This window comes from Rhamphochromis sp. 'chilingali' (genome assembly GCF_963969265.1).
Source record: "Rhamphochromis sp. 'chilingali' genome assembly, chromosome: 2".
NCBI classification, from domain to species: Eukaryota; Metazoa; Chordata; class Actinopteri; order Cichliformes; family Cichlidae; genus Rhamphochromis; species Rhamphochromis sp. 'chilingali'.
In genome coordinates this window covers 32,761,184-32,779,616 of record NC_137930.1, presented here as the reverse complement: position 1 = coordinate 32,779,616, position 18,433 = coordinate 32,761,184, and the positions used below count along the sequence as shown (strand labels likewise).

The window sequence follows — 18,433 nt, the reverse complement described above, 5'->3', positions numbered from 1 at the left end:
ATCTGATTAGTCCTCGCTGTGTTTCCACCCATTCCCCGTCCTCTTGTTATCCTGCCTGTGAATTTTGGTCCTCAGTCTTCCCCTGCTTGTTGTCTCGTCGTACCCTCACCGTGCTCTGTGTTTTCCTCTGTGTGCCTTGAACAGTCCTAGTTCTAGTTTTCCCAGTTTAGTGCCATGTTTCTAGTTTCTCCTTGTCTGAATTTTGGTTAGCACTCTTATTTTTGGATTGTTTTGCTACAGCAATACAGCTGCCTCCCTTAGTTAATTATTCTGTCTGCAAATCCTGCGTTTGGGTCCTTCATTGTGTCGACCCCAGCACAACATGACAGTTTAACTATTACTAACTTCTAAATTTAGTATTATCCGTTATCTTAGGTATGACAGCAACAATACATAAATTAAAAATTTTAAAAAAGAAAATTCCATGGCTGTGTCCATGTTTTAGAAAATGATGGCAGAGATGGCAGTAACACATCTCAAAAAACACCATCTTTTGTTGTTGGTATCCAGTTTAGTATTGTTATTCTGCCCCTCGGTTGTTGCTTTGTTGGTTTTCTTTGGCTGGCGCATTTCTCAGGTTTCCCAATAGTGAGCAGTATTACCCCTTCAGTTTGTGGCTTCTTCTTTGGTTATTTGGTGTGCACTACACTGCCCCCTTTAGTGATGTGTTGTAAGCAGCAGGTAAAGTTCACGCAGGCAGTGGGAGAAAATGCATGGAGCAGAGAACAAGCTGCAAAACTTTAAGCCCAGTGTACATTGTTGGGGAGTTTGTTGAGCCATAATCTGTAAGTAAGCAATGTCTAGCTTCATTTTCTGTAAGATTTGTTACTTTCATGTTACTTAAAAGGTTATTTGAACGTATAAGGAAAGATGTTAACGATGAATGTAAAGCATAAGGAAAGCTATGTTGCTAACTTCTGTTTTGTTTACAAAATATGTTGATACTGATGCTTACGTATTATTTTACTGCATGTTCACAGTCTTACAAATTAAAAGAGGAAAAAACGGTCTTCAGTTAAAGACACAAAGACAAAGCGATGTGTCCTGTCGTTCCTGGAACCATCTCCTCTTATGTTAAGCTCGCTGCATAGGGTGAATAGCCATACATTCACCTGAGGGCAGCAGAATTGTCTTGCTGCAATATTCAAGGCTTTCCTTGAAAAATAAGCCATCTAGATGAGATACGATGTTGTTATAAAACCTGAATGTACCTTTCAGGATGATGCTGAAAATGTCTTTTTTTTCTAATTGTTGAACCTCTTCCCATCTTTACTTGTGAGAAACTGCCTCTTTCAGATGCTATTTTATACACAATCATGTTAATGGACTATTGCCAATTAATTAGCTACTTAGTGTTCTTCCAACTGTTTCTTTATAGTACCTGTTACTTTTCTGACTTTAGTTGATGCTGTCCTACTCCTTTTTAGATGTGTTAATGCAATTAAATTCTAATATTTTTGATGAAATAGCAAATTTTCTCAATTTAAATACTATTTATCCCTCATGTTGTTAATAAAATATTGATACTTTTTGGAACTAGTATTGTATATGAACATGAATACAGCCATGTTTTTTTTTGGCTGTGATGTATGTACATTCACAGAAATTTCACTGCTGTCAGGAACGCAACACATTGCAAGATGATGCAGGTTTAGCGTGGAATAAAAGCACCACATTTAGAAATATATTTGTGAAAAAACCCCCCAAAAAAGCAAAGCAAAAAAAGCCCACTGAGTTTAAAAAGTCAGTGTTGTAATTTGCAGTTACTTGTTTGTATTTTTACTCAACTGATATGATGCCTACAGGTCAGTGAATAAGTTTGCAAAACTTTTCAACATATAACTCGTAATGATGGCAGAGATGGACCTCCTAGTGGTTTTAAAGTTATATGTAGCTTAATAATATTTCACATATGTCTAGATTAAGAAAATGTTTTACAAAACTGGCAAATAAGTACTTGCTAATTACTTCCATTGTGCCTCCCTCTTTCTGTAGCATACTGGGACCTGAAGGGAGAAGGAGGGGATTGTGCAGGCATGAGTGGAAGGCTGAAAAGTGACTCTGGCCAAAGTTTGGACAGAAAGCACCCTGTAAATAAATGTTCACTAATCTGCAACACTGTCTGTATTGGATCCTTGCATCAAAGCATTCTTTGCAAAATAGCTTCTTGTTTGATCAATATTGCTATACAAATCCTGACCTGACAAGTTACTCAGTGTACAAGAATAAGTGTGGAAATGATTATCAAAGATCAGGGAACAATCCATAATAGATGTTCATAAAAAATAATTAAAATGTGTTGATGTCCTCTCTTTTTAAAAATAGTAGAAGTGACATTTTGTGTTTGTGGAAGCCTTGGTCAAATCCAATTTTTTACTTTGACTTTTTTTCCTCTTTTTCTATGGCTCAGTAGAACATGTTGAAGTGAGCACTTTAGAAATATATATTTCAACTTTGAGACCTCCACACATTGTAAGCTTGGTTTGATTTTCTTACAATACCTACCACCATTTCTCTTGGCTTGCCATATAACCACCTCATTTTTTTTGCCTTCAGTTATCTTTCTCCTGTCTGCCTTTCTCCATTTATAACTTGAGTTTCCAACCTGTTTGAATCAACTAAACAAGGTTTCAGGCAATGAAAAGAATCAGCCTTGTCAAAGGATTCCTCTCACTCTCCTCTGTGACATCATAGTGCACTGTGCATTTCAAGCTAGCTGCTTTTCCTTAACACCCTCACTGGGGTCAGCCTTTATTTTTGTATTATAATGAATACAAATACAGCTTATAGTAAACAATTTAACGATATGAAAACAAAACAAACAAAAAAACCCCAACCTAAACAACAACAAAAAAAAAAAACTCACAACATATACAAGTAGGAGTCAACAGTTTTGAAATAACTCTGGCTAATTAAAATGAAATTACACTTTTTAATAAAATGATTTAACATGTTTAGTTTAATTAAATAAAAAAAATGAATGCATTTCAGTGCATTGTTTGAAGGTTGAGGCATGGTTAAGATCACAACCATTATATATATAAGATCTATCTGTAATCCATCTATCCCTTACAACAGAAAAAAACGTTTTAAGGTATAAAAGAGATTTAAAAATAGAAAGGTATTGAGTTTGTCATTTGTGATCAATCATATCTCATAAATTAGGGGTACTTTGTAATCTTCATTGTTTTCAGCCTTCATAATTTCCAGATGGTATGTGCCATCATTAGTGACTTTAGAATTCATGGGAGCTGGATTCTGGAGCAAAGCCTTCTATGTGACTGATTGCTTTAGTGGGTATTCCTGAGGTATCTCTTCATGTACTACCTAGAGTTATCACCTGATAATGATATTCCACATAACCACATGATCCACATCCTTTATCCATATCCACTAAATATTGTCTCTCTACATTACATCTTTAGGTCAGTCTCTGAGCTCAGTATGTTTTACATACATTATGTTTTAACACCCAGAAGCATACATCACGCATGCTCTGCTATACCTTCTCCAATAGTTGTTATTCAACTGTTGGTCTATGTTTTTATGCTTTCTTCTCACACAACTGGGCTGAGGCCCAACTTAATTCCCCAGTTAGAAGTCTCAGCGTAGTCTCAGCCTCAGCTTTGTCAAAGCTACAAGACAAGATCACATCAGGATACACTGATGACTGCAATAATGAAACACAGTGCCCATGAGAGTTTCACCAGTTCTCAAAACATCTCTATTATTACCATTTCCTGCTGATTCCCTTCGCACCTCCTGCCATTTTTCCCTGCAAATAATATTCACAGCTCATGTCCTGTTGATAACGGAGAGAAAATATTTTGTTAATCTATTCTAAACATGCTTATCACCTGATTAATGTACCCAATGCAATTTACAAAAAGATAAAATTTTCTTTGCATTTATTCCTCCCTATTTCTCTGTCCCCTCATATGGTAAATGGACTGATTCTTATATAGTGCTTCTCTACTCTCTCTGCTTGATAGAACATGCAACATTCACCCACTCGCACAAGCACTTCCTTCTATGCTTTTTAAGTACTTACTAACTAATTCACACACTTTCATGCCTCAGAGATGATTTTGCATGCAGACTAGAGAGAGCCAGGGATCAAACCACCAACCAAGTAGATCAGGGGTGTCAAACTCAAATACACAGTGGGTCAAAATTCAAAACTGGAACAAAGTCGCGGGCTAACATTAATATTTATTGAAAAAAAAAATCTTCCTCCAGATTTAAGAATGAATCTTTTCTTATGGACTCAAACAAGCTTTGCTCAAAAACTGAATATGGAACAAGCAAAGCTCAATACTAAAACATATTAGCTGTATAATACCAGTAGGCCAGCTCTAATAGTAATTTGGTATGGCTTCGATTATCTACTTCATAGGTATCAAACTCTGGCCCGTGGGCCAGATTTGGCCCGCAGCCTAATTACATTTGGCCCGCGGGCCAGAGTTTGACACCTATGAAGTAGATGATCTGCTCTACCTCCTGAGCTACAGCCAACCTGTATAGACATGTACCCCTGAATCTTATAACATTTAATTCTACTTTTTTGATTCTGGGGTGTACTCTTCCTCAGTTAAGGACAGTTAACTTTCATCAAGTTAACTGTCCTCACTGACAGAGGGAATGATCCTACAGTCTGATTATATTTTTTTCCTCCACCAAATAAGTTCTTATGTTCTTCTTGTAAATTAGAATAAGATGGTCTGACTACTTATGTAACCAATCCGTGCTCTCAGTGGTTTAACAAAGAGGTTACCCTGATGACTACGGTCCAACATGCTCCAATATAGCTGATTCAAATGATCAGTTGGGTATAAAATGCTGTGGCTGTCTGATAACAGGATGAACATTTGAATCAGTTGTGTTGGAACATCTGACCTGGTGTTCCGAAGATAAATAGAATTCAGAAGTAGAAGAAGTCGGATTAGTAGCGCATTTCCTGTTGCTGTGTCCCAGGCAGCTTTGCTTCTTAGGAAAAACAATTACTTGAGCACCAGGTCAAAGGTCAAAACCTTTTTTACTCTTCATTTTATTGCTGTGACATGTCGTGTGACATTAAAAACAATATTAATAATAATATATTATTATTAATAATACAAGTAATAATACAAGTATAATAACCAAAATACATAGAAGGTTAATGCATTTGTAAATCCTAAATATTTGAAATAATATCTGCTATCTTCTTCTTTAGTATCTGATATGCTTCTCAGGACAACCATCAACTTCTTTGTGATTAAGGATGAATCATTATTGTCATCTTAACCTGACGAATAAATTTTAATCTTAGTCAACTTAACAGGAACATTTAAAACCTTATCCTTATTTTTGTTCTTTAGCATATCAGCTAAGAAAACATAGCTATGTTCCAACAACTAAAAATGAAAAAAAAAAAGCATTAATAACAAAAGTATAAAAAAATGCACAATTAGAAATGCATAATATACGATGCTAATCAATTGATTTGTCTTATAATTTATTTCATTTGTAATATTTAAACCTGTAGTTTTATGTTAGTAATGTTCTATTAAGCAACAGTTTTTGTCTTCTGTCTCTTTTTTCTTCCCGAGTCTTACAAAACCTAAAAGCTATCTACCAAGTTCACATCCCAAAGAAGCTGAAGGCAGAAGGACAAGGTACAGAAAAAAGTGCAACATAAACAATAAAGCTGCCAGCAGCTCTTTGTGTCATGAAAATGATGAATGAAAACAACTTGAAATTTATTAGTCATGTAAATCTGCATGATGCTTTCCTTATTTTCCCTGGCTGTATTATTACAAGAGCAAGTTTATTTATTTTGAACATCAATCAATCAATCAATCAATCAATCAATCAATCAATCAATCAATCAATCCTGTATATTTGAAACGTAATATATCTATAAATACATTTCCAGGATTAGCCACAAACTGCAAGTTGTATCTCAGTTACATATGGCCATTATTTCAATAAAAATGTTAATAAAGTTTACTTAATTTAAAACACCATATGAACATAACATATTTTACGTTCTCTGGAGTATTTTCTGTGAGCTGAAGGGCTGTTCTTTATCAGGGCATGCATGTGCAGCATGTCCAATCAGATGAATCTCAAAATGGTTGTTGGAAGTACTGGATATATAACATTTCATATTGGCTTCACCGTATCCAACTGACACAATACTGACTGGTATGTGGATTTTAATACAGCCTCTGGATACACTTACCAAGTAAGGCCCATGAAGACTGTTTGAGTTTGTTTGTATCTTGCAGCCAATTATAGCACAGATTGCTGGTCAAGTCTGATAAAATTCCTTTAGTGAAAAGGGAGAATAATTTCCACCCTCAGGCTCAGATTTCTTCCAACTTCTTCCAACAATACACCCATGGGAACTTTCAACCTCAAAATCATTTTAACATGTTAAACTAAACATATGCAGGGTTTTGGAGGGTCGTGCTCATTTATGAAGTTTTGCAAATGTATCAAACTTCTACAAATATACATATTACCAAGCTGTTATCTCTTACAATAAAATGGGTCTAGATAGTCTGTGAACATACTGCTGTATGAGTTGATTGAAGCAAGCAGTATGTCCTTCAATAATCTTTCTATCCTGTTAATGCTTTTATATACATTTTTAATTCAAAACTCTGCACACAATGTATATTCTGTTTTATATAGAAACGGTTGAGTGCAGTGGTAAACTATTCGGTACTATAGTAAAACGTTTCTAGCATTCAATTACGTAGTGTGTATGGCCATGTCAAAGTTCAGTCAGACCACCATACAGGCTTCTTTACCAGTAGAACCCCACCCTGCCCTCATTTATGTCAACACAATAGTTTCTCCAACCTCAACCAACAAATACATACAGACTCACACATAGCCAGTGTGAAGCTGACAAGAGAATAGCATGGTGAAGACCGTGTTACTTGAGTTGGCATAAAACCTTTTCCATCAGAAATCAGTCTTAAATACATGGATTTGGAACCATACCCAACTTGAATTTAGCAGGTTGGGTGAGGAAGCTACAACGCCTGCTGCTGATAACAGTTGAATAACAAACAGTCCAATTTTCATCTGAACAAATTGAAACAAAAGAGAATGGTCGCCAACAGCGAAAAGCACTGATGACAGTCACCCAATAGGTGTGTGACATTTTGAAATGATTTGGCACATTGCAAACATGCTATATTAATACCATTGTACACACCTGGCTTTTCACATGTTTTCTTAACCCCTTATTTAAACATTAACTGTAGGGGCACAACCTGACTAGATTGCTAGTGCATGCCACTAACAAATAAGGATTATCACTCAGATCCACATCTCACTAATAACTGAACTTAACCAGTGGTGTTAAAAAGGATACACAACACTTCAGTTCAAATTTAGTAAACATAACTGTGAGTAGACATATGAAATCACCCATTAAATTGGCAACTATTGTTTTATGGCTACAGTGAAGTATTCTTGATACTTAAGTCTAGTTATTATCAGTCAAACATTTTCAAGTTGAAGCTTCTAAAATAAAATCTGTTTAATTTGGAATCTTAAATTATTTCAGACTGCTAGTTGGTCATACCTTGTATGACCAACTTTTAAAAATAATTCTTAATATTTTTTTAGCCCAAGCAAAAATTCTGTTACAGTTATATTGGCATTTTAATCCATAAAGAAAAGTTATTTCGTGGAACCCTTCCTGAATTAAACTAAACATCAAAGCCATCATTAATAATAGTTATGAACCTAGGGGTGTGCAAAATGATTTTAACCCTTCTGTACAGCTTGCACATATTATTCTGCCGAAAGAAGCCACTGCCATTAAGGAATACTGTTGACATGAAAGGGTGTATATGGCCTTTTGCATAGTTTAGGTCGGTGGTACTTATGGAGATGACATCCGCATGAATGGAAAATCCCTAGGTTCCACAGAAGAACATATTCCAGAGCATCACACAGCTTTCTTCCTACAAGCTTACTTAGTGCATACTGCTGCCATATCTTCAGGGTGTGGATACATCCACATCCACATGACTTAAAGAAAACCTATCTTATTAAATCAAGGCACTCTTTTTCCATTACTGTGTGGTCCCATTTGGACAGTGATCTGCCCACTGTTCTTTTGGTGATTGACAAGGGTCAGCATGGGCTCTCAAGCTTTGATGCACTATATATTCTGACACCTTTCTATCATACGTTCAGGAACTTTTTCCCCAAGACTATTTTTGGGTCAAAAGTTGTACTACTGTACATCTAAAAATTTACATTTTTGTGCAGGAAAGAAAACCTTCTGAAAAAGTCCAAGTATTATCTGCCAACTATAATTAAAAGCCTGTGTCCCTTCATCTGTGATTGTATAAAGCTTAACTATTAAATAAAAATAGACAATTATTTCAGATCACTGAAAGCAAACAAGAAAAATAACATAAATGACTTCAGTGCTCTAGCTCTTCTGTATTATATATCATAAACACACCATGAATCCTCTGGAGAAGTCAGAAGGACTACATAAGGCTCATAACAGATGGCATAGCATTACTCTTTTAGAATACATCAAAAATTAGATGATCTCAAGAGGACAACACATTCAGAAAGCCCATTATGGTATGTCTAGTGAGAGACAACAGCTTGGGTATGCTCAACAGGAGTTCATTTGCCCCAGTGGTAATAACTATACAATATGTGAATAAACATGTATGGTATAACATGTGCTGTAACATTGAAGGAAAAGACCTTTGATTGAAATAAAATTAAACAAAAAACAAACAAAAAAAACAAAAACACAAACAACCCCCCCCAAAAAAACAAACAAACAAAAAAACCTGTGTGACAGCTATAAAAATTAACTAAGAAAAACAAATAAAAACAAGAATGTTATCAAGAACAGACATGTAAAAAGTGTATTTACAAAAACAAGTCCTAAACACATAGTTTTTAAAGGCCTGTCTGTGCAAAATTCTCTTGTGACATTAAAAATAGACACAGCGTCAGTTTTGCAACTGAAAGGTACAGTTACAGTTAATTTTCAGTCTAACCTTATTATATTCATCACATTTACATATCACATATTTATATGCAGTTGTCTCTGTGTGCTCTTTCTCAGCAGTGCAGTACACAAGCAGCTATCTATATATGTATATGTATACATATAAAAAGCTGTATGTATAGGTTTTTTTTAATGTGTCTGTAGTATCAGAACTACACGTTAAATACATGTTGAAAATTGTGTCAAAATGCTGCAGTCTTTCAATATGAAATATTGGGTTTCATAAAGATCTGTAGCCCCTGGTGTGATATGCACATTTATGCATGTGCCTCAGTAACAGTGACTTTAATATTGCAGTATGGGTATGACTCTGATGGTATATGATGCTCTGTGTTCTTCTCCTGCACATCCTACAGATTAGCTGTGAGAAGCTCACCTAGATATCAACATTTGCACCTTGTGTATAACATATATGTATAACAATCTCAGGGTAATATTAGTTTAAATCTGTAGCATTCAATTGGATTGAAATTCTATGGTACCCAAGGCTGTGCTTTATTTTGAAAACTTGTTTTTAAGGTGTCCTCCTTACTGAGGTGCATTTGCTAGCATTTTTGGTAGACTGAATTTTAAATTTGAGGTTTTCTGTTCTTTTGAGTTCAACGCCCAATTGGATTTTCAAAACTGTATAAATAAAGCAATTTGAAAGACATTTTAGTTACTGAGTTTCAATCTGTACATCAGACAGCTGCCTTTAATACTGCAATAGTGTGGCTTTCTATGCATGTGTGTATTGCATGAAATAAATCACTAATGGCTTTCCAGTTTTGCTTTGTACTTTGGATGATTCTACAAGAAGCTGCACAGATTGTAAAAATCAATTGCCTCACAGCAGGATTACATATTTACTGTGATATTTATGGATAAAAGGATGGAAAAAAGTGCACCAGATCAGAACTGGGAATAAAGATGAATAGAGCTGTCTTCCATTAGATCTGCAGTAGTACTGGAGTGTTTAGCTATGTATGTAACCCCAAGTACTCTGCCTTACGTAGCCGTGTCAAAACTACCTGTTCATGTGCACAGATACATTTATAAACAGACTCGGGAAGCACCGAAAAGCTGTTGAGCATCAGAAGGAACCAAATGCCTGAAAGAACTTTCCAGAGGTTTAAAGTCCTTCCAATGTTTTTTTTTTCCTTGAAAGGAACATTATTTGTCATGTGGTCTGTTGGATGGAGTTAAAAGGACATTCAAGCTCTACTGTGAGAAAACTGGCTTTGATCTTCTGATGGCCTAAGCTCCATTCAGCACTGCAATATGTAAAGTGTAAATTGTTAAGGGTAGGCTTTACTTTTGCAAACACCGTACATCAGTCAGTATGCGTTTCTGTTCTTCTTCAGCACAGTTCACTATTTCTTCACTTAAAACGCTATCTATAATAGTACCTTTTTTCAACCATTAAAAATTCTTGAGGGGTTATGGACAAAAGACAGACATTATTGTTGCTGATGAACAGCAATCCTCCTAAATCTCTACACACACACACACACACACACACACACACACACACACACACACACACACACACACACACACACACGTTTATATATATATATATATATATATATATATATATATATATATATATATATATATATATATATATATATATATATATATATATATCAGATGCAGGAAATGTCTTTTTTTAATTAAATCCCCAAGGCCATTACAGCAAGAGTCTGTTCTTCTTTGTCAAAAAAGAGAGGGGGAGCAAGTGAGAGACAGCAAGAGCAAGTTGAGGTTGACAGTTCAATCAAATTGTGGCTAATAGTTAACTTTATCGGTTTCTCCTTCCTAGGGTGGTATCATGACCAGACACCTGCAACCCAGAGAAAATGCGAGCACAGTGAGAGGGCATGCATCTTCAAACAGGGCCAGGATTTGAGTCAAAGATTTCAATCGGCACTGGAATTATCCCAGCCTGCAGGCATGGATCTGTGGAACTGTTCTATCATCTGAAAGACTTGGATCTCTGCAACACAGTTGCTTCTTTGAACCAGGAAGATTTACTGTCAGGAGTGTGTCTGACTTCATTCAAAGCGAATGCTTTTTAAATATATGAAAGGTCCCTGATTTAAATTTCTGTAAAATAATCAAGAGGCAGTTTATTTGAACTTTTTTGTCATCAATTTTAATAGAGCAAAATAAATAAAATGTTAGCAAGAAGTCTTGGTATTGTTTAAAAAAAGCCTCTAATCATAAAGCCATGATAACACAACATCTTGTATGTTGATAGAAAAACTTGGTGCTGGTAAGGCACAATGTATCTTCCTTTTCAGTTATTACTTCTTGTTTAAAGTCGTGTTTAGTTAGTTCTGATTTTTGGCACACAACCTTGTGATGTTTTTTCCCTATTACATTATCAAGGCTACTGTATTTGGAAAACACTGATTTACTTATGTATATGTAGCAGAAAAATCATCATTCATTTTTAGTCATATTTCAGTCTAGCTAATGAAGAAATCCAATGTAAATCTTGTTCACTCTATTTTTAGGGTGTTTTAAGTCATCTATTAAAAAACATGAGTCAACATTACTGAAGTGACGCTTTAACGATGCGTCTTATCACCGTGTTTATGATGATAAAACATGTCCTCTCGTTAGTAGATGTCAGCGCTGTCACTTGTCATGAAAATGTCCAGAGCCAGGGTTCCTCTTTAATTACCATTGATCATTAATAGGGTCACAAAAGATTTGTCACATTATCCCCATAAACAAAATTGCTTTTATAGAAATCATTGTGATACAAATATTTAGATTCTTGATTCACAATGTGCACGAACTCAAAATCTTTAGAGGTTCATATTTATAAAGTATCGCAAATAATACATTTATACCATTGTATGAGCTACACTTCTTGTAAAAACTGATTGAAAAAAACTCCTGTCGTGACCTTCCTTCTGTGAGGACACACACACACACACACACAGAGAGAGAGAGAGAGGGGGAAGATCATTAGGATTGGAGGCGTTTTTGGATTTTCACTTATTGTTGGCTTTACAGTCACATAAAATTCATTCCAATTTTTTTTGCCTTTGCTTCAATTAAGGTGTTTCTTTAAATCTACAGCAGCTTCCTTTTCAAAAAGTTTACTGACATAGTAAGGAAGTAGCTAGGGAACTCAGTAAGTATGAGCAACAACAGCTTAGGGACTGTTTCTACAATAAAGAGGAATTCATCATCATCCGCAGTTCATCAAAAAAAAAAAAAAAAAAAAAAAGTGCCATTAAAAACAATTCAGCAGATCCTCAAAGTATGGATACAATCTGTTTTCAGCTGTAGAGGTACGCTTCACGTACTTATCAACATGCAGTTTAGAGGCTTGCATTAGAGTGCTTTGGTACTTGGGCCTCTTTTATTTAGCACGGTTATACCATTGTGTATTTAGCTATATAAATATGCTCAAGAGTCTATTGTATGTTTGTCATGCAATTAAAAATTCAAAAATATAATTTTTAAATCAGTAACTTTGCAAATTTAGCGCGGACCCTCACCCCTCCCTCCGGCTCCCACGGCCCCGCTGTCACCGTAAGACTCATACTCTTCCCCCACGTATGCTGCTATTTCCCCGCGCCCCAATAATTCTTGTCCTGTTTCTGTTGCAGCCTCCCACAGTCCCGTTTTCGGCGTTCCTGCGCGACTCATCTCCCGGTCCCTTGGTTTCTCGAGTTTCACGCGTGTTTTCCTTCTACCCTCCCGGGACACCTTCAGTTAAAATAAAGTTTATTTTCTCGTACTCCTGTGTGTGTTGGCTCTGCTTCTGGGTCCAGCTTGTGCGCTGAACTTCGGTTCATGACACTAATAGTTTTAAATAGAGCACCACAAACAACAGGTATTCCTTTAGAAATAAACTTTTCTTGTGCTACTTCTAAAAACTACAGATTCTTAACTCTGCAACAGTTAGACAGAGTTGGTTACAGTTAGGCCCTCAACAGTCAGCAAAACAAGTCATAAAACAATAAAAGAGGCTGCCTTATCAAGAGCATCCCAGCACTGTAGTTCCATTACAATCAGTTTCCTTTATTTTATCTTATCATGTCAGAGGCCAACTGAAACCAAGTCCACCTATATAAAAACACCCCATCAGACACACAGTAGTTTCCTCAGCACTTCACAATTCCCCCAAGGTATAGCGTTTTAACTTTTTATTTTTTCGGATCCCAGACACAGCGGTGTGAGGTAGTTAGCACACAGTTTGGACGTGTAGAAAACATTGCTTGTTTGGAACACATCAGCAGAGAGGTAGAGTTCATAGCTGTTCATAAGAGTTTAATTTAATCAAACCTCATTTTACGGATCTAAGTGGCTCCTCATCACTAGCCAATTCACCATTTTATTTAAATATCTGAATTTTCGGAATGAGGATCCAAGCGGGACACAGAGGCTGCTTTAACGCACCAGAATGCAAATATAAATAAAAGCCTGACTATCCTGAGAGCCTAGCTGCAGCGAGACCTTTCTTTCACACGGATTCCTGGATGTGCGTTGGATCCGACTTTGCTACCCGCACAGAGCGTTTCTGACAGTCGGGCGCTGCTTATACAATAGAGAAAAGCAACAATACACCGTGTTTCTCTGCTCCAAGGTAAGGACGTCTGTTATACCCAGCGCATAAATGTCTCTGTGTTAACGCTGATTATTCAAACCCTGTTGAAAATGTGACACATTTGTTATCCAAAAACATTTCCTCTAAATTTGCAAAGTTACTGATTTAAAAATTATATTTTTGAATTTTTAATTGCATGACAAACATACAATAGACTCTTGAGCATATTTATATAGCTAAATACACAATGGTATAACCGTGCTAAATAAAAGAGGCCCAAGTACCAAAGCACTCTAATGCAAGCCTCTAAACTGCATGTTGATAAGTACGTGAAGCGTACCTCTACAGCTGAAAACAGATTGTATCCATACTTTGAGGATCTGCTGAATTGTTTTTAATGGCACTTTTTTTTTTTTTTTTTTTTTTTGATGAACTGCGGATGATGATGAATTCCTCTTTATTGTAGAAACAGTCCCTAAGCTGTTGTTGCTCATACTTACTGAGTTCCCTAGCTACTTCCTTACTATGTCAGTAAACTTTTTGAAAAGGAAGCTGCTGTAGATTTAAAGAAACACCTTAATTGAAGCAAAGGCAAAAAAAATTGGAATGAATTTTATGTGACTGTAAAGCCAACAATAAGTGAAAATCCAAAAACGCCTCCAATCCTAATGATCTTCCCCCTCTCTCTCTCTCTCTCTCTGTGTGTGTGTGTGTGTGTCCTCACAGAAGGAAGGTCACGACAGGAGCTTTTTTCAATCAGTTTTTACAAGAAGTGTAGCTCATACAATGGTATAAATGTATTATTTGCGATACTTTATAAATATGAACCTCTAAAGATTTTGAGTTCGTGCACATTGTGAATCAAGAATCTAAATATTTGTATCACAATGATTTCTATAAAAGCAATTTTGTTTATGGGGATAATGTGACAAATCTTTTGTGACCCTATTAATGATCAATGGTAATTAAAGAGGAACCCTGGCTCTGGACATTTTCATGACAAGTGACAGCGCTGACATCTACTAACGAGAGGACATGTTTTATCATCATAAACACGGTGATAAGACGCATCGTTAAAGCGTCACTTCAGTAATGTTGACTCATGTTTTTTAATAGATGACTTAAAACACTAAACTCTAATTTCTGTGGTTATTTTAAGTTTACAGAATATAACATGTGGTAAGACGACGAGTTTTACTTCTCATGTTATGTGTATCTATTTATCATGTATGCTACTTTGCTCTGTGGACTGTAAAATGTTTCATTGTGTTCATGAAATAAACCAGACTTTCACTGTCTGCATCTTTTACTGTTTTTCTGCTTTTGTTCACTCCAAGTTTGACAAAACCTACAGATATCCAGAGTTAACTCGCTAACAATGTGGAGCAGTCTCAGTGTATTTAGCTGCTTTTTCCCTGAACACAACCAACCGAGAGAAACGCCTGTGGTCCTCACTTTGGTCATTTTGAACGCTGAAGGAGATTTGTTCAATAGACACCTTATACTAGTGTTTCCTGCACTTAATCCATCACTACTATGTTCTATATAAATCCAGATTCCTTTTATAGTTTGCAGTGAAATTTGTTAAACCGTTGCTTAATGGGACAGAAGTACAAGTCGCTCTTTACTAACACATTTGTAGATGAGTTTAATGCTGAACAACACAGCTAGCAGTCTCACACACTCTTTAGGTTATTCAAGTTTTGTGTGTGTAATGGTTTAGTCTATCAAACCTTACCCCTTTCTCCTCAGTATCACAACAGTATGACTCCCAAAGTACGGCTCAGTAAACAACCTATGATTCTAAAGCCAGAACAGAAAGATACAGTTGGAAGATGAATGATTGCGTTTTTATGATGTGTAGTAAAACGACCCCCTCTTCTTCTTCTCTGTGTTGTTCTTGTGTGTGTGTGTGTGTGTGTGTGTGTGTGTGTGTGTGCGTGCCTTAGAAGTCAAATAATACATTAGCCATACTTAAAAAAACATCTGAATTTCATTTAGAACTGAGATTCTAAGTTGTAAGGAGGAATCTTATGCACAGCCAGAAACATGTTTCCCCACTTTCACAATGCTGAGGTGCCAAATCCACAACCCCCAACAAATGGTTTATTACACGCAGGTGTGAAGGGCAAGCTTTACTTACACAGCCTCACACACACAGTAGATTTTTAAAGTTTTTTTGGGTACAGTGGTTTAGCCACAGATGCAACATCCACTTTTGATAAAGATCACTCCACCTGTTTATTTCTTAAGAAATTAAGCATCTTTATTAAACTCTTATTTATACATGTCTACACATTAATAGACACCGTGTGCTCTGAGACATTATAGTCTTCTACTTCTGCTTCCATCGGTTTGCATTTTAAACTCCCAGCCTTTCAGGTTGTTATGAACGGCTTATATTTCTAACATTTTGTGATGTAAAAGTGAACCATGTTTTTTTTTTTTTTTTTTAAATTTTCTGTTTGATGGAAGGACTTAAGACACGAGTTATTTAAACAATTCTAAATGACCGTGTGATGGCCATAGTACTTTATGTGGGCCAAATGTGTTAAGGATAATGTTTATCAATGTAAAATTGCAAAGAACCTTTGAATAGATTATAACATTTTTGTAAACAGATACCTCAGAAGCTGTACTGGTAGATCTATGTATGTAAGGTAAAACTTTCCACAGTACTTCCACTTAAGTAACTAAACACATAAAGTCACCCTTACCAATAATCCACTGCTCCTTGAAAAAAAGTAGCACAAACAGACAACTGACTGAGCAATGATAAGTAGAACTACCCGAGGCCGAGACTCAAGCAGAAGAAAATTAAAAGTTGTTGTTTTTGTGGCTCGAAAAATTAAAGAAAGTATGTTTAATAATTCAACAAGACCCGCACCTTCAACACATGTACATTCAAATTTTGGAACAGGCTCAACATTGCTGCTGTTCAATAGTTTTTATCCGTTTGAAAAAGTCATTTTACGGCTTTAATGTTTCCAGCTGATAAGGAGAATGAGTGCGTTTCAAATGTGCGTCCAAAGGCTTTAAACATCTGCTTTGTCTGTAACGACAGTATCAAACTACAGAGCATTGTTTTTACTAAAATTCAACATTTTCCGATGAAAATTTGGCTACTTTTTTTTTCTTTACTGTAACACGCACCTCAATGCCATTTTTAGGATATTCTTGGTGATCACATTTTTTTCATATTTAGGCTTTTGGCACTGAGGGTATCTAATACGCATGTTGTCACTGTGTTTGTACTACCAGCTGTGAGGGCTCTGCTTTTGCTTTGAGCAGTCTGTTTTTATTTTGTCTCGTGAGTGTGTGTGTTTTTCAAACGAGATCCTCGTCAGTTTGATTTTGTTACCACAAACTTTGTGTGAAGTTCACAACAGAGGTAAAGAGATTTAAACACCCCAGTTTAAGGAGGCAGGCAGGGGTTGGACCAGCTGCACAGGACAGGTGAAGCAGAGAGTGTCGGGGGGAGATGTGCAACAGAAGCAGAGGGAACATTTTACAAGATGATAAATGGCAGATTTAGATGATTAAGGATTTGTTGACAAGATTAAAAGACACGTCCGTCAGAGTTCAACAACATTACAGTTTGATTAAATAAAAAAGTTTTTAGACTACACAAGGTTCATTTTCTCCTCTGATAGTAATCATATTAAACATGTCAAGAAAGAAAGAGTATAAAGAAAAATAGTAAATGTGTGTCTAATTAAACTCTTCCTGTGAGCCTTACATCATCCTTTAATATGTTTGGTGTTACAAACTTGAAGAAGCACGGAAAAGATCATCAGACATTAATCTAATCAGTTTTCAGCCTTCATTCATATTGAAAAGTTGAAATCTTCCCTGCTAGACCCAAGTGCAGCGTTTAACACCGTCGGCCAGAACATTTTATTACAGCTATTATTAAATGGAGAGTCCTCTTCACACACTGAGGTTAATTATGAAGCTCCACAGGCTTCTGTGCAAAGACCAGTTCTGTTTACATTATACGTGCTTTAGAAGACATAGCATACCACAGGTCAGCTCAGCAACATTTCGACTTTGGCTTGTTTTTTCTGGTTAACGTTAATTACGTAATTTAGAATTAAAGTTTAGTGTTTTTAGCATTTAGGATGGCCGTGGCGAGTAACTCAAGTGCTGTAAACATTTCATGAAACCTCATCAAAAGTTATCTGAGTTGGAAGGGTGGCTGTTAATAAGCCATTCTTAAGGAAGGAGAACAGAGAAAAATAAGGCTGAGGTGTGCCAAATTACACAAGAAATTGACTGGAAAAAGAAATCAGCTGTAATATGTCTTATGGAGTAATGAATCCAAATTTGAAATATGCATGGAAGAGGTCCGAAGAGAGATACAACAGTGAATGTCTATAGCCGTCTTTAACACAGCGTGGATACTCTACCGTGCTTTGAGGCTGGATTTCAGCCAGTGTTGTTGGAGCTCTTATCCAAATTAATCAAATTATGAATGTAGAAAAGTTCCACCAGATTTTGATCGACCATGTAATACCACGTAGTGTCTGATTGGCTTCAACTTCATTTTTCAGTACGACAATGATCGCAAACATACTGCCAATGTAGTCAAAGTATGCCTGGATGAAACAACGCATCAGTCATGGATTGATCTCTCCAGGGTTCGAACCTCAAGATAATCGAAGCAGTGTGGGATCATCTTGACAGAAAACAAAACAAAAGGCAGCCAGCATCCAAAGAAGAGTCTCGGATGTCTTTCAAGAAGCCTGCAGAACTAAGAAATTACAAGAAAGCTTACCTATTAGAGTTTAAGCTGTGTTGAAGAATGAAAGGCAGCTTTAACTGGACAAAAGGGG

The 18,433-nt window shown here is 36.2% G+C and overlaps 1 long non-coding RNA gene across 2 annotated transcripts; it reads left to right on the top strand.

Annotated features, from left to right (window-relative positions):
* Window positions 1-701: 701 nt before the first annotated feature.
* On the top strand, window positions 702-14,905 carry LOC308391637. Of its 2 annotated transcripts, XR_013970674.1 has the most exons (4): window positions 726-785; window positions 1,996-2,090; window positions 10,851-13,637; window positions 14,325-14,905. It is a non-coding gene; the product is annotated as an uncharacterized lncRNA (long non-coding RNA). The 2 variants fall into 2 exon arrangements; XR_013970673.1 differs by lacking the exon at window positions 1,996-2,090 and having other exon boundaries at window positions 702-785.
* Window positions 14,906-18,433: the final 3,528 nt, after the last annotated feature.